The sequence below is a fragment of the Pleuronectes platessa genome, chromosome 7 (genome assembly GCF_947347685.1).
Source record: "Pleuronectes platessa chromosome 7, fPlePla1.1, whole genome shotgun sequence".
Classification (NCBI taxonomy): Eukaryota; Metazoa; Chordata; class Actinopteri; order Pleuronectiformes; family Pleuronectidae; genus Pleuronectes; species Pleuronectes platessa.
Window position 1 is genome coordinate 19935413 of NC_070632.1, and position 14279 is coordinate 19949691.

Sequence of the window (14279 nt, forward strand, 5' to 3'; positions counted from 1 at the left end):
TGCCCCCCCCGAGAAGCTGGTCTTGTCTGGCTGACCAGATTGGTGTTGACATTTTTATTGGCGTTCGCCGACTGCTCATTGTAATTTACGCTGCCTTTGATTTAGTGATCGAACAGTCATGTTAACCACCCCGTGTGGCTCGGCTGCCGTGCCGGAGGCTGGGGGACTGGTTGCTGGGCTCGGGGTCAGTATATTCTGAATCAGGAAAAAGAGAGACCTCTTTTTTCTCTGCAGTGACTTGCAGTCTTACAGGTGTCCACCAGATGCTGCAGGCTGCCTGCACTGCCCCCCGCATGTCATCCAGTGCAAGATGTAATATCCACTTCTGTAGCTAAGGGTTGGAACTGCTTCCATGGTGTTTGGATTAAATGTAATTTAGTTGTGCATCACAGATAATAGGTCTCATTTTGGGCTTTGAAGTAGCTTTGATGATGCATCTCAAAGAGAAAGTGGACTGAGGTCAGTGTGATTGAAGGTGTCTCTGAAAGAAGAAGTTTTAAATTAAACATGATATGTCAGTCGTAATCACTGTTTGGGAATTTCCTGCATTTTTAACCACAGATTTAAAATTATAGTCATGTATCAAAAGTTTTAAGAGATTATTAAAGGAATATTCAATATTGGATAAGAAATTCATTACTGTAAATACAGTACGAATGTGTCTCAAGAGGGAAGGAGCGTCTGTCTGTGTCTCATGCTGATCAGAGCTACTTCACAGTTAACTTTGCAAACAAAGCCAAACCAGCCGCAAGGCATGCTGGGAAGCTTGGATGCATGGTGAAAATGCCTGCAAGCTTCCGGAGAGCGGCTCTGAAAATCTTGCGAAGACTGAAAATGAAGTTTGAAAGTAGAATGAGTAGCAACAAAGCGGAGAGCTCTCACGGCTGTGGGCTCTGCCTTCTCTTAAAGAGATATTGCCAAAACATTCCTCAGTCATGGACAGAGAAACGAGGCTGTTCAGTGAAGTGCTGCTCAAACATACTGTAGATCCACAAAGCAGAGTGTCTGTGTTTGTGTGTAATTTGATCAAATGTCTCACATTTACTTTTTTACATTGTAGACATTTTAAACTGTAAAAGTTTCAACCTTTGAGCAACCAGAAAGAAAGACGAGAACTATTTCAGAAGAATAAAAACATGAGATGCATTTGTTTGTTCAACTGTATTTATTAGCTGTAGCTTCACAGAATAAGTATTGGAGCTGTGCTAATACACTGCAAAATGAAAATGTTCGGGGAAAAAATAATTTACTGTACCAGATTCTTTAATTATGTGGCAAACTCAATCTCATAAGGTCTGAATAGTTCAACCTAGTTTTTTCTAAAACTTGAGAATATTTGTTCCTCTGCTCACCAGGGGGATTTAACCAGAATATTCCTTACGTAGATGTGAGATTTTTTACTGACCATTAACCTCTATGTTTGCCAAATTAAATTTAAATATATATGTCATTATGGCAGAGCCAGAATTTTGTTCAATGTTCTTTAGTTATTATCAAGGTTAAGTGATTCAGGTATTAATGAATTATATTATAGCTAAAGTTAACCTTAACCATAAAGCTAAGTACAATAGTCAGGTATTATAAATCCCTGTTTTAAACTTTTGAATCTAGAAGTTAGTGAGAGAGAAGAGGCTTCTTTGTATTGCTAAAGGGCATTTGACGTGCTGCTGCAGGAATCAAATCTCCTGACTGACTACAGCAAAATACACACTAAATATACAAGGGAAGTTGTGTTGCTTTCTCTTGTTCTTTATATGAAAAAGCTTTTTTTCATATAAAAAAACTTTTTTAAATTTCCCTTTACAATTTTATATTGAAGACAAGTTTACAGTGTAGTGCAGTGTGACCTTGGCCTTGTCGATCAGTAGACTGCAGTAGTGTGGCAGTGGTCAGCTTTGTAATGTGGAAGCAGCCAAAGCTCAGCTAAGCACAGCAGCAGGCAGCCTGTAGGGTCCTGAGCCTTCACTTCACAGCTCCCTGCTTGGCTCTTATTGTGCCATTCAGAGCCCAGACCGTATATTCACCCTGCTCCGGGCACCCCACCATTGTGAGAGTGAGCTCATTTGAAAAAGCCTTCAGGATTTTTTTGGTGCGAGCTAGTCAGCGCTATTTGCATTTGTTCCAGTCTCGAAGATTGTACAGGTCAATTGAGACCGAAAGTGCCGAAGACAGTTTTCCTCTCCATCGCCATCTTCACCGTTCTCTTGTCTTTGCCTCACCCAGTCTCAGACTTCTTCTTTTTCCTTCATTGTCTTGATGTGCTTTGAAGAAAGCAAAGATATTTGAATACGTGATCGAAGAGCCCTGATTTACCAGAACAAGCCACATTGCCTTATTTTCTATCTTAGACAAGAATAGCACCATATCTGTCCTTCTCCCTGTCTGCTGATTAGGAGCAGAAATACCTCTGTTGGCATCAAGGGTGTAGCAACAGGGGATCAGATTGAGGAGTGAGGGGTAAGTGCCAGCTTTTCATTCCTGGCCCACTGGAAGCCAGAGCGCAGGCCGGGCATGGGTTAGACAAGAGCCAATAAGCTAAGACAGTACTCAGACAAAAACATCTAATCTCTTTGATTAGCCTAAGCTTACCTTGATGGGCTGGCTATCAGGTTTGTTTGCTTGTGTTTGTGTCACGTCTTTAGAATCTTTTCCAGCATAAAGACTGACCAGTCCGGCCCAGTAAACCTCACAGGGACCTAAGGTCAGTCCTGATGGTTATGGTCAATGGTCAGGTGTGAGTTGTGATAGGGTTAGCCACAAATCGATCAAGTTTAAGGGTAGGGATAAGGCTTTTGCCAGGCTGTCCGCAAAGAGCTGAAGTCAATGTATAGTAATTAGTTTATAGGTCATAAAATGCCCAGGTGCAAATACACTTGTAGCCAGGGTAAAGTTTCAGCTCTTTCTCCACCTTCAACTAATGATTAAGACCATATTTACTTTGCACTCTTTTCTATTAACTAACTCAAAGACACACAAAACCCCAACATGTCATTGTTGTACTTACCACTGTACAAAAACTATCCCTTAATGCAAACACAATTTCGACAGATGGAAATTTGTATCGGTCTACACCTGCAGTCAAATATAGGACCAAGACTAACCTGTTATGGAATTCTTACATTTGAATGTGTAGAACTCTCAGCTCAGTGCAAGTGTGTTTCAGCAGCTTCAACCTTGTGTGCAGGGGTTTACATGTCTGTCAGTGTGTGTGTGTGTGTGTGTGTGGGGGGGGGGGGTAGGGTTTCCATCTGTTCTCTGGTGAAAATGGCCATGAGACTTGGTGTGCGCTGGCAGGTTAGGAATCTATCTGGCCTGAGAGTCAGCTTGAGGCTCGGTGGGAGGAGGCTGCTTACAGGATGTGACGTCTTCTCGGCAGACGGGATGTCAGTGGGAGTCACCACGTCTCTCAGGGTGGAGGTGGCACCAGGGTAGAGTGGACACCTTCAATATTCAGACACTATTACCAAGAGAGATGGACAAACTAAAGGGAAAAGGGGAAGGCACAAGGGTCAAAGCGACAGTGGCAGATGCTTCTATAAAGGAATCCAATTGATGGTAAACTTCCTATGATCAATTTGTAGGGGGAAAATTGTGACTGAGATGCCTATTTGATTGTTACCTCCGCCAAGATGGTTATTTTTTAGCCCCCATCTGTTTGTTTGTTTGTTTGTTTGTAAGAAAGATATAAACTACTGGATCATCAGGGAACTTGGTGTACGGATGTGTTACGGGTCAGAGAAGAACCCATGAACCCATTTGGTGCAGATCTGGATCAGAGGGCAGATCCAGGAACTTTTATTTGTCATTGCGAGATTTTAGAATAAAGTATAATTCATGGATCTTGCTAAAATATCTGGCATGTTTAGGGGATTGATTTGGTGGAATTTGTGTGGCTCCATAAAAGGACTATCGGCAGATACCTCTACTGAGTGACATTCTAGTTTAACCTGTAGGAAGCTTAGATATTATAGTTGACAGAAGTAGGTTCAATTTATCCAACCTAATAATCCTTTGTTATTGCTAGGTTAGTTTTACATGCAAAATGTATTTGTGGTAAGTCATGCTTTTCCCAAGCTGTTTTAAGATTATCTGCAAATAATATTGGACTCTGATCCATTTGTCAGACAGTAGGGAGCTCTACTCGTGATCCCACCATGAGGTCACCTGTCTCGCTCTCCAACCTAATGACCCCATCCTCCCGGTATGAACCTGGCAGGACCAGGACTCGGGCTTGGTTCTCCTTTTTCCGTGCCCCCTCCCCCCACCAGACACAGTGATGGCACTCAGTGCCAGAGACACCCCTCCCTTCCTTCTCCTCCCCTGCCTTCATCAACACTCTTCTCTCCTCTCCTCCCTCCCTCCCTCCCTCCCTTCCCTCTCCGCCGCAGGCAGACCCAGGCATGGGATCTCCATCTGTGCACAAAGGAGCCTCCTCTATCTGCATACGCTGCACATAAAAGGGCCTTTTGTCATGAGCTCTGCACACATGACCGTCCGCCTTTCACCCCACTGGAAAAAAAAGATCACTCTCTCTCCAGCAAGTCCACCCCACCCCCAACATCAGACTCGACCCCCGACCCCCACCCTGCCAGATTCGAGTGAGAGAGAGAGAGAGAGAGAGAGAGAGAGAGAGAGAGAGAGAGAGAGAGAGATCCACTACTAACTTTGTCGAATAGAGACAATCGTCAGATGGGGCTTCTTGCATCCCTGCTGCAAAGTCCTCACTGTTTTTTCTCTTTTTCATTTCTCCTTTTTTCATGCCTGCCTTCTCTTTTTCTCTCTCCTGGTGTCCTTGTGAGCACTCACTGTGAGGCACCAACGCATTTTAGAGTCTGCCACACTGAAATATGAATGTGCTCTCGTTTTTGCTGTCTCCCTTACTTTCTGCAGTCTCTGACATTTAAGGGGCATTAGTGGTTGGTTTTGTACCAGGTTATCAACCCCCCCTCCCCATTACAGAGGCACAGGCTCAGTTGACAGCCGTCTGGGACGGGAGCTGATGCTTCTCTCTCTCTCTCTCTCTCTCTGTCTTTTCAGTGCCTTCTGCCTTTTAACCCCGCGGCCCCGTGCCGTTCAGCAGAGCCAGGCGTATTTGTAACGTGTAGAGATTTTTATAAAAAAAACTTTCCCTGCACATGAGAACCAAATTGAGATGGGATATGGAAGAATTCTCCAGTGTTGTGGGACAAATGGGCTGTTTGCCATTTTGGCCACTAAAGAAAACAGATATTGGTGTTGAGGGATATTGAGTCGGGGTGGGGACGGAGCAAAGACACAGGGCAGGGCTAACACACACTGTCAAGTGCACGGCTGCTGCCACGAAAATACGCTTTCCTCAGCGTTTCCTTTGAAACACACACGGCGCTGGTGCCTTGCTCCGCAGCCAAACAAGTGTGGATTTTGGAAAGCCCTGTAGCTCATCTTGCTGTCGCTGCACACGGGCCTGTGGCGGAACGGAAGGATAAGATTGACTTCTCCCTCCACCGTCATGTCCTCTGCGTGACCCTCTGCTGCTCCGAGCTGGTGTAAGAGGTCAGAGGCCGTCATGTGGCCATTTCCTGTTCACTGTCCACGCCTTTAACCTCATCATGATGATGATGTGGAACACAGCAGAGAATACTGCACAAATAATATTCAGCACAGTTTGGAATATGTTGTGCATGTCATTGCCACATAGGGAGCTGTACTGTTTACCCCCTACAACAGGAATGGGGTTGTGTATTTCTATCTAAGCATTATAAGAATATCAGAAATACTAATGACGATGATAATAATGGTAGTAATGATAATAAATGCATTTACATTAAATGGTGCTGAACCTTGCATGAAAACAGGCAACTTGAATGTGTTGCACACAAAAACGTATGATTGGAAATACTAAGTAACAATTAAAATTTCATATTAGCATGCTGTGTGCAGTAGCTCAGTGAAAAAAACTTTTTCTAAACCACACCAGCAACCCCTGTGTACACCACAGAGTCTGGTGTATAGGAACGATCCCTAGAACCTGATCACCAAGCTCCTCTGTGCCTGGGCTGGCTGATCGAGCACCAACATAATGCAGAGAAACAGAACAAGTCACTGCACATGCATGAACTCATTTGTTCACTTAAATGCAAAGATCGCTGACTATCTTAAAATAGAGGAAGCAGCTTCTACGCATAGAGTCATATTTACATGTCAAGCTGTATTTCTCTTATACACAGGGTCAGCAGTACAATGAATAGTGTTGGACAATACACCAAGAGTAGAAATTAAATTTGAATAAAATGCAGTAAAAAGACCTCCATAATAAACAAATCTCAATATAAAAGTATAATACAATAATGTAATATTAAATACAGGAATCAAGTGTAAAACTGTATATGTGTAAGTTATTGCACATTTTACAGAGTTGATAAAGCAAAACAGAGCAAACAGGCAGGTGGCAGGTAGCACTGAAATACAGGAGAGAACTAATAAATATGGTCAAATAAGGAATGTGTGCAATGTACATTTTTAGATCTGTAGTGTTGACACTGTCTGTTTTCTTTCAAATTTGGTGCTAGTCTTCAACACATTATTTTGCTGCACAAAAAAAATTATGTTTTACTTGAATTGCAAAGAGCAACTAGATGTGCAGAAATAACCCATGGAGTAATAAACCCTCTGTTTACGCAGCTGTACTGTGAAGCGCTGCTTCTCTCCCACATGGATAAATATACCTCTGCTAATAACATTATGCAGATCAATTACAGTCCGTCAGCCAATTAAAATGTAGGTAATCAGAGTTTTTATCCGCGTCACTTTCAAATCAATATAAGTACTGTTCCTCTTTTAAGGGATGCCACAGATATTTGTGTATCCATGCATTAAGTTAGAAGCAATTATAAAGCTCATTAAATTGCATGGTGAAGTGGGAATTGGATGAGTAGCCATAGTATTTCCAGCCTCACTTGTTGTGTGTGATCAAAGCTTTTTAGTTTTCTGTGGTGATCACAAGAGACAAAGTGCTGTGAAGTGATTCGGGGGCTGAGGGCTCAGTGGCTCCGGGTCGGGCACCAGAGGGAAAGCATGTTTATGGAATGGATAAAGTGTATAAGCTGCATGTTTTGCGGTTTTTCAGGGGAGAAAGGAATCTAGAGAGCATGTGTGAGAAAACAAAGCAGCATGCACAAAGTGTTTGTCGAGGCAGTGAACCGCTGAGTGCGTATGGCTCGACTGTTGGACTCCGCGCAGCCCTGCGGTGCAGACACAGGCCTTTTGACACGGCCCCTAAAATGCCAGGCCTGTGCTCTCCTGGCTTAATGTAGAGGAGGAATAAAACAAGATGGCCACAACAATAAAATGGGTAGAAGCAGCCGTCAGTGGGACGCTAAAAAGCGAGAGATCACGTATGAACAAGTCTGGCACAGGATGGTCACAGGGACAGGAAAGGAGAATGTTAAGTTTTTATTTGAATGCATCTTTGACATATTTTTGAGAATTTGTCCCAGGTCCTCAGTTAACTAATAATACATTATCAAGGCATAATAATAATACAAGTGACAGAAGGTAATAAGTAATATAATACAACAAGAAGTACAAGGTTATTTTTTTATTTCACTGAAATGCCTCTTGTAGTTACCGGAATAACTTGAATATTACAATGAGTAAAGAGTCATGCTATTAAAAGGGATAATTAAATTTTTATTTGAATTTCTTAAATAATTAACACTCTTGTGCTTATTAGTGCTACAATACTATTAATATAAAGACTAAAAAACTACTTCAGAGTTTTTTGTACTTGAATCAGTGTTGTACTTTGGTCTTGTAATATCACAGGACTAATGTTGTGTGGAAGCATTCACAAAACATGTTTCATTTGGAAAAAGGATTTGGTGCAAAAATCCAAATGTATTCTCTTTCCCACATCTTGTTGAAGTTTGATGAGCAAAATGAAGGGAGATCAGTTTATATCCAAAAATATAATTAAAAAAAATATATATATAAGTACATGCAATAATTTTCTTTTAATGCCTTGGTATCAACATTTTGATTTCATTCATCTTTAGTCTGGATTTCTTGCCATAGCTGCCTGGATGTTGTCATACGAAAGCTGCCCTGATCCAGGACAATATGTTTGGCTTTTGAGGAGCTGCCAGAAGCAGTTGTTAAGTACAGCCAGGGTGCGTCCCTCTTCGGATAGGTCGTCCACTCCGAGGTGTGATGTCGAAGTGGTCTATCATTTCCCGCTTGTTCTCAGGAGGAGTTATACTTCGTTCTTGTCCGTCTCTTCTTTCTTCAGAATCCTATGAGAAACAGCAAGGTGAGTTCGTTTCTGCCTTAAAAAGTGTTTGTCTCCTTTAGATGACCCAGTATTCGTGAATATACCCTTTTCTAAATGTGCCTTTATAATTATTTGAAACACAAAAGCTAACTGAGGCATTTGACAAGTTAAATCAATAATCTGCTCTGTGCCGTTATATTAGAAAAGTGGAGAAGGGCCAATTGTAAAGTGTTTTCAGCAAAAGTCAAGTTGAGCTTACTTCAAGCTAAATTTAACTAAACAAATGCAACTATTTATATTTATAAGCAATTTAGGGATTTTGTTTTTTGTGAAATGCCACCTAAAACATACTATCAGATGGATTTCTGTTAAAATGTACTGGCTTCAATTTTTGTAAAATCATCAGAGATTATTTGAAGTTAAATTTAGGTGTAAGTTGAAAATTGTACAGGTGTCTATATTTTAGCTGTGGCTGAAATCTGTTTTATTGTTCTTACTAAATTAAAATGTGTGTATTTAAGCTTAAAAAACACAAAAATAGATTTTCAAACAAAAATGTTGTTGGAGGAGTTGTATATGTATTATGGGAATAATTAGTAATAATTAGTATTAATCAGAAATACATTTCACCTATATTCCATTTTCGCACGAACAAATTGGTATCCTTGACATTTTAGTTTTTTTAATTAGAAATTCCCTGTTACACCTTGAAATAAACATCAAACTCATAATTTGAGTAATATATTTTACAGAAAGTAATTTTTGGATCAAACTTTTTACAATATACATAAAAGATTATTTAAAATTGCCTTAAATGATTTCTTATTATAAACGAGGGCAGCAGGAAGAAAACATCTGGCAGGTTATTGCAAATCAGCTTTTAAAACAAAAGCATATTCTACATTAACAAACATTTTATAAAATAAACTATTATAAATGTTCTTTCTTTTGAAATGTTCAATGTTAATTACAGCAAATAAATACTGTAATATCTAAGAGAAGATCAATTGAGGAAAAACTTTCTCTGCAGAAACATTGAACTTGACCTTTCAGAACACTCTCTAGGAAAAAGTCATAATTCTGACTCTATATTGGAGAAAAGGAACGACAGATAGTTCGATCACATGCAGGGATTTTACGGACGGACTTCATTTATTGTGAGGTTTTATTAGCTTGCTGTTTCTCGGACATCAAATTTTAATTTCACCTCTCAGCTGATGAAAAAGTAAAAGTGTGAAAATCCCCACAGAGACAGTTTGTGAAGAATCGCTCCTTCTCTTGATTTCAGCATCATCATCATCCTCATCTGATAAATGGGGAACATCAGTAATGCGCATGTCTTGTGTCCACCATTTTGTGATGAGAACTTTTATTGCACATGCCCCCATTTTATGAAGTCGAACACGAGCCTCCGAAACACGTGCCTCCGAAAACAACACGTTTCAATCAATCATGCTCAATAAGGAAGTTATAGAGATTATAAATATTACACAGATTATTCTGAGCTACATAAATGATGCACAGCTTGCAAACATCCTTCATTTTTAAACAGGGGTGCAGGAGAGCATTAGCACTGCAGGAATACCTTGCAGTGCTAATATTGCACCATTTATTCATGTTTCTCCAGAAATATGTTTTCAAGCTGCTGCACCTTGCTTTCATTCTCTTCATTCCTGCCCTGTGTGTTTGTGTGTGTGTGTGTGTGTGTGTGTGTGTCAGAAAGTAGTGGTCGAAGTCTGCTGCCTGAGGTGACTGCTGGGGTCAAAGGTCAGGCTCCGTTAATAAGACGTGATGTGCTGCCCTGGGACCTGGGTCCCACGAGGGATAACCCCATAATCGGCATTAGTTAATGTGTTAGTAATCTTTACCTTCTTTAAGCAAACACCAATGGAAAATTCAATGGGCCCGCTTGGCCTCCCGTGTAACGCTTTTGACCCAGGGGTCATGGCCTTTGTTCCCTGCTCGATGGGGAGTGCCCTCAGAGGTCTCGGGTGTAATAGAGAAGTTGTTTAGACACGTGCGCAGCTTAAGCAAGACCACCTCATGGACTCCTGCTCCTGGAGAGTATAAAGTAGTGCGGGGATACTGTTCATAGTTATCTTTTTATTCCCTTGAATATGGACATTAGAATATCCGTGTGTGTGTGTGTTTTTTTTTTATATGCCACATATCTGGACCAGTGTGTTGATACAGCAGTGGTTGCTGACGAAGCACAGAGCCCAGCCCTCGTTCACCTTCCTCACCTCCTGAAGCATCCTTGATGTTTGCAGATGACAAATATTGTTTGTCTTTGCCGAGCCCCTGCCCACTGCAATTTCATATTCCTCCAGCGCTCCTCACTGCTTCCTGTGGCTGGAGGAATAAAGCTATGGAAAAATAACATATTTATGCGGCAATGTGTCTTTGCCCTGTCCCCTTATCTGAACTTTCTGTACAGAGGGCCTGCTGTGACTAACAAGTGTTTTTAAAGCACATGAATATGTGTGTTCCCCCCAGCCTGCAGCTGACCACATATGCAGAACGAGGATTAATCAGAGTCCCTGATAAACATACGTATTTCTTGGAAATATTATGTTAGAGATGGTGGATGCGTATGTGCAATTTACTGCTAATCTCTTTCAAACATTATGTATTTGTTCCTATTTTTTATACTATTAAAATGCTTTTCTGTGATAGAAAATGTTAATATAACAAGTGTCAGTAGTCATGTGATGCTTTTCACTATATTGACAAACAAAAAATCGCAGGTTAGAGCACGTTTGTGTTTTTTTCTTGTCGTTTATTAAATACTCAGATGACATCGTGCTGAGCCTGTAACATGGCGCCGTCTGCCATTTTGTTTCCCAGCCCATATCAATAGGACTGATTGACTGGTTCTGTATCACACAGCTGTAGCAGCCATGTGTGCCACGAATGAATGACTATTTCTTATCTCTGCTAATTCCACAAAGTCAGGTTTTTGTGTCAGGATTAATTCTAAAAACATTTGAAGTTAAATAATTTCTTCTATATTTAACAAAAGATTTTATTATTAGCAGTTGCAAAACAGAAGTAAAGATTGTAAAGGTTTGAAAAAAGGATTAAATCAGAACCAGAATTAGTTTTTACTCTACAAACTCTGTATTAGCTGCTAAAATATGATAAATTAAGACTTTGCAAATGAAAACATGATAAATATTCGGTAAAAAGCAACAGAGGAACAGTGAAGGGGAGCGCCGCGGTGAGAGTTGGCAGGCGACCCGAAACCAAAACTGTATCCTCATGTGAACTTTATGCCAGGCAAAGTGCAGTATATGCACACTAAGCATAAATGCAGAAAAACCGTGTGGCTAGGTTCAATATCCGCCTTCTCACACATTCTATTTTAAGCTTCAAGTTACTCCCTAATAAGTTCACTTAACATATACGCATGACAGCTTCATACATCGGAGCCATAATGAAGTCATGGGTTTCTCAATTGGTTCAAACTCGTGGCGAGATGTGACGTACAGCTGCACCCCTCCTAGTAGGATCCTATAGCTGGTGCCAGTGCAGACACCTGAACCAAGCGAGCCTCTATCACATTCAGGGAGAGGAGAGCAGACAAATGCATTGCCATCCTTTCTGAACTGTAAAGTAAATCCAATTCCCCCCCCCCTCCGACTCTCTGCACTTCTGTGTTAAACCACCTGTGTTTTCCCTGGAACCCGTCGAGCAGAGGAGAGAATCGAGTTCAGCCACCGTGCTGCTGTAGTTCAGAAGAGAGCCGACGAGGAGCAGGGTGGTGGCCGTGCTGTGAAAGCAGCCCTCACAGCCTGTGCAGCCCGAAGCAGCAGCCATGTTAGACCGATCTGCGTGGAGCCCGAGCCCCACCAATAACGCAGTGATCCTCCAAAACCAACACAAAAGTTTTTCACAGAGTAAAAGTAAGAAAAGTTGAACCCCCACCTTTTTTCTCTCTCTCTCTCTCATTGTGTCTGCTAGGCATGTGGTCCCTTCTCGCCCTCTTTAATTCTGTGCCGTTTCTTTTTTTTTTTTTTAAAGCAGAAATGCAATCAAAATCGCTCCTCAGTGACAGATACACTTTACATATCCCCTTCCTCCTGTTACTTCCTCACAGAGCTCCCGTAGTTCAAGGCCGAAAGGGGGGGGGAAAGTGAGTGCTGCGAGCTCGTGCCTTTGCCGTTTTTGAGAACCAGAGCCAAAAGAGGCAGGAAGTTGTCGTACAATAGCGTTACAGTAATCTTCCACAAATGGAAAAAGCCAAAAAACGCCGATCGCCGAGTGGAGAAGGTGGCAGAACAGAGGCAGAGAGAGGGAGGGAGGGGCAGGAGGGGGGAGAAAGAGCGCTAGCGTGTGTGCGAGGAACGGACGTTACTGCAAAGAATAATCAATACAATCTAAGATGGTGGAAACAGCCATGCTGTTCGGGGCCCCCCCCCCCCCCTTCCCCTCGAGTTCCCTCGTTGGCTTGCTTCTGCTCCTCATGTATGTCGGTGAATGGATTCAGTCAGGACAAACTGTTTGGACGCTAATATTCTTTTTGAAAAGAGACATTCAGTATCCCGGGAGGTGGAGGAGTTTCTCCGAATCGTCTCTGAACTGTTGCATGTGCTTCACGGGGCAAGTGGCAGCTGTTTTACCTCAAGGAAAAGCAGCAAAAGTCTCACCCCCCGAAAAATGCTTATCTGCCTTTTTGACTTTGTGCCAGATTTGCTGCAAGCGTTCAGTTTGCTTTGCGACCGAGGAGGAGGAGGAGGAGGAGGAGGAGGAGGAGGAGGAGGAGGAGGAGGAGGAGGAGGGTCCCGGCCATGCGTTCTTTGCCACATGTACTGAAATAAACACTGGGCGAGCTTATCTTTTTCCTGTGTGTGTGTGTGTGTGTGCCTTCGCTGCTAGTCGCTGTGGCACGCTAAAGAGTTAACGCACTCCAACGTGTGCTGCCTCTTACAGTGAGCTCCCAAGACCAGCGTCAGGCAACAACCCAGTGCAGTGGCAGATCAGGGTTAATAATTCAACCGGCTCTCAGAACTGTTTCATATTTCAAGGATCCCTCGGCCGGGGGGACGTCCACTCTGGACGACCGTCTCCGCTCTACCTCGCTTTTCTTTTCACCAGTTGATCTAGCAACAGAGGTGTACTGTGTGTACTGTGTGTACTGTGTATATCCCCAGTATGGCGTGTTGGGTGTGCAGTGCACTGCGTCTGCGCGCTGCATGGAGGAGTGGATTTCTGTGTCACTCTTCCTCCTCCACCCCTCCCACATTTAGTGCTCTCCACCCTCCCACTCTCCCTCTCTCTCTCTCTCATTCTCTGTGTCTCCGTCTCCCGACCATCTAATGCTCCCTCCTTCCTCCTACCCCCTGTCTCCAGTGCAAATACAGTTCCTTGCTGTGTTGGACATGTGATGAAAAAGTGACTGGTTCGCGCGCTCCGCCGCACCTCCTATTTCATCATCAGTGAAGCTTTTCTCCCTTCACTGTGCGCTCGCTGTCTCCTCCTCTCTTTCCCTCCCTCCCTCTCTTTCCTCTTTTTCTCTCTGTTTCGGCTGCTCCCCTCTTTCTGCTCCAGCCACACGCAAGGGGGAGACTTAAGCTCTGCGAGGGGAAAAAAAGAAAAAGTCTGCTGCTATTTCTACAGTCAGGGCCTCCCCACAGCCCGCCCTTCCATAGACGGGGCTTCTCTTTTTTCACTCACTAGCTGGATTTTAACCCTCTGCCTGCAACTAGCTGCACAGCAGCTCTGCAAAACCTGGCAACAAGTTGCTTTTTAGGGGCCTTTTCTCACTTTTGCCGCGTTGGTTTTTGCATCACTTTGGATTTTGCTGCTTTTTTCCCCACTCCTATGTTTTATTTCTTAAAAAGTCCACATGTTTTTTCACTCCGCCGGTGGGTTTCTGGTAGCCTTTATTTGAATTTTTGCCTCTTTTTTGGGATGGAAATTTGCGAAGGTGGTGACTCGCCACGTGACGGGCCTTGTTCAACCTGGAGTGCCGGGGCGCCATTTCTGATGGGTATGACCTGCTTGTGGTGGACTCGTGGTCTTGGATGAC

The 14279-nt window shown here is 42.7% G+C and overlaps 1 long non-coding RNA gene across 1 annotated transcript; it reads right to left on the minus strand.

The window, feature by feature from the left end:
• Positions 1–7416: 7416 nt before the first annotated feature.
• LOC128444697 (uncharacterized) lies at positions 7417–12599 on the minus strand. Its single transcript, XR_008339173.1, has 2 exons — positions 12176–12599; positions 7417–8270 (listed from the first exon to the last, which is right to left on the minus strand). It is a non-coding gene; the product is annotated as an uncharacterized LOC128444697 (long non-coding RNA).
• Between the last annotated feature and the right edge of the window lie 1680 nt (positions 12600–14279).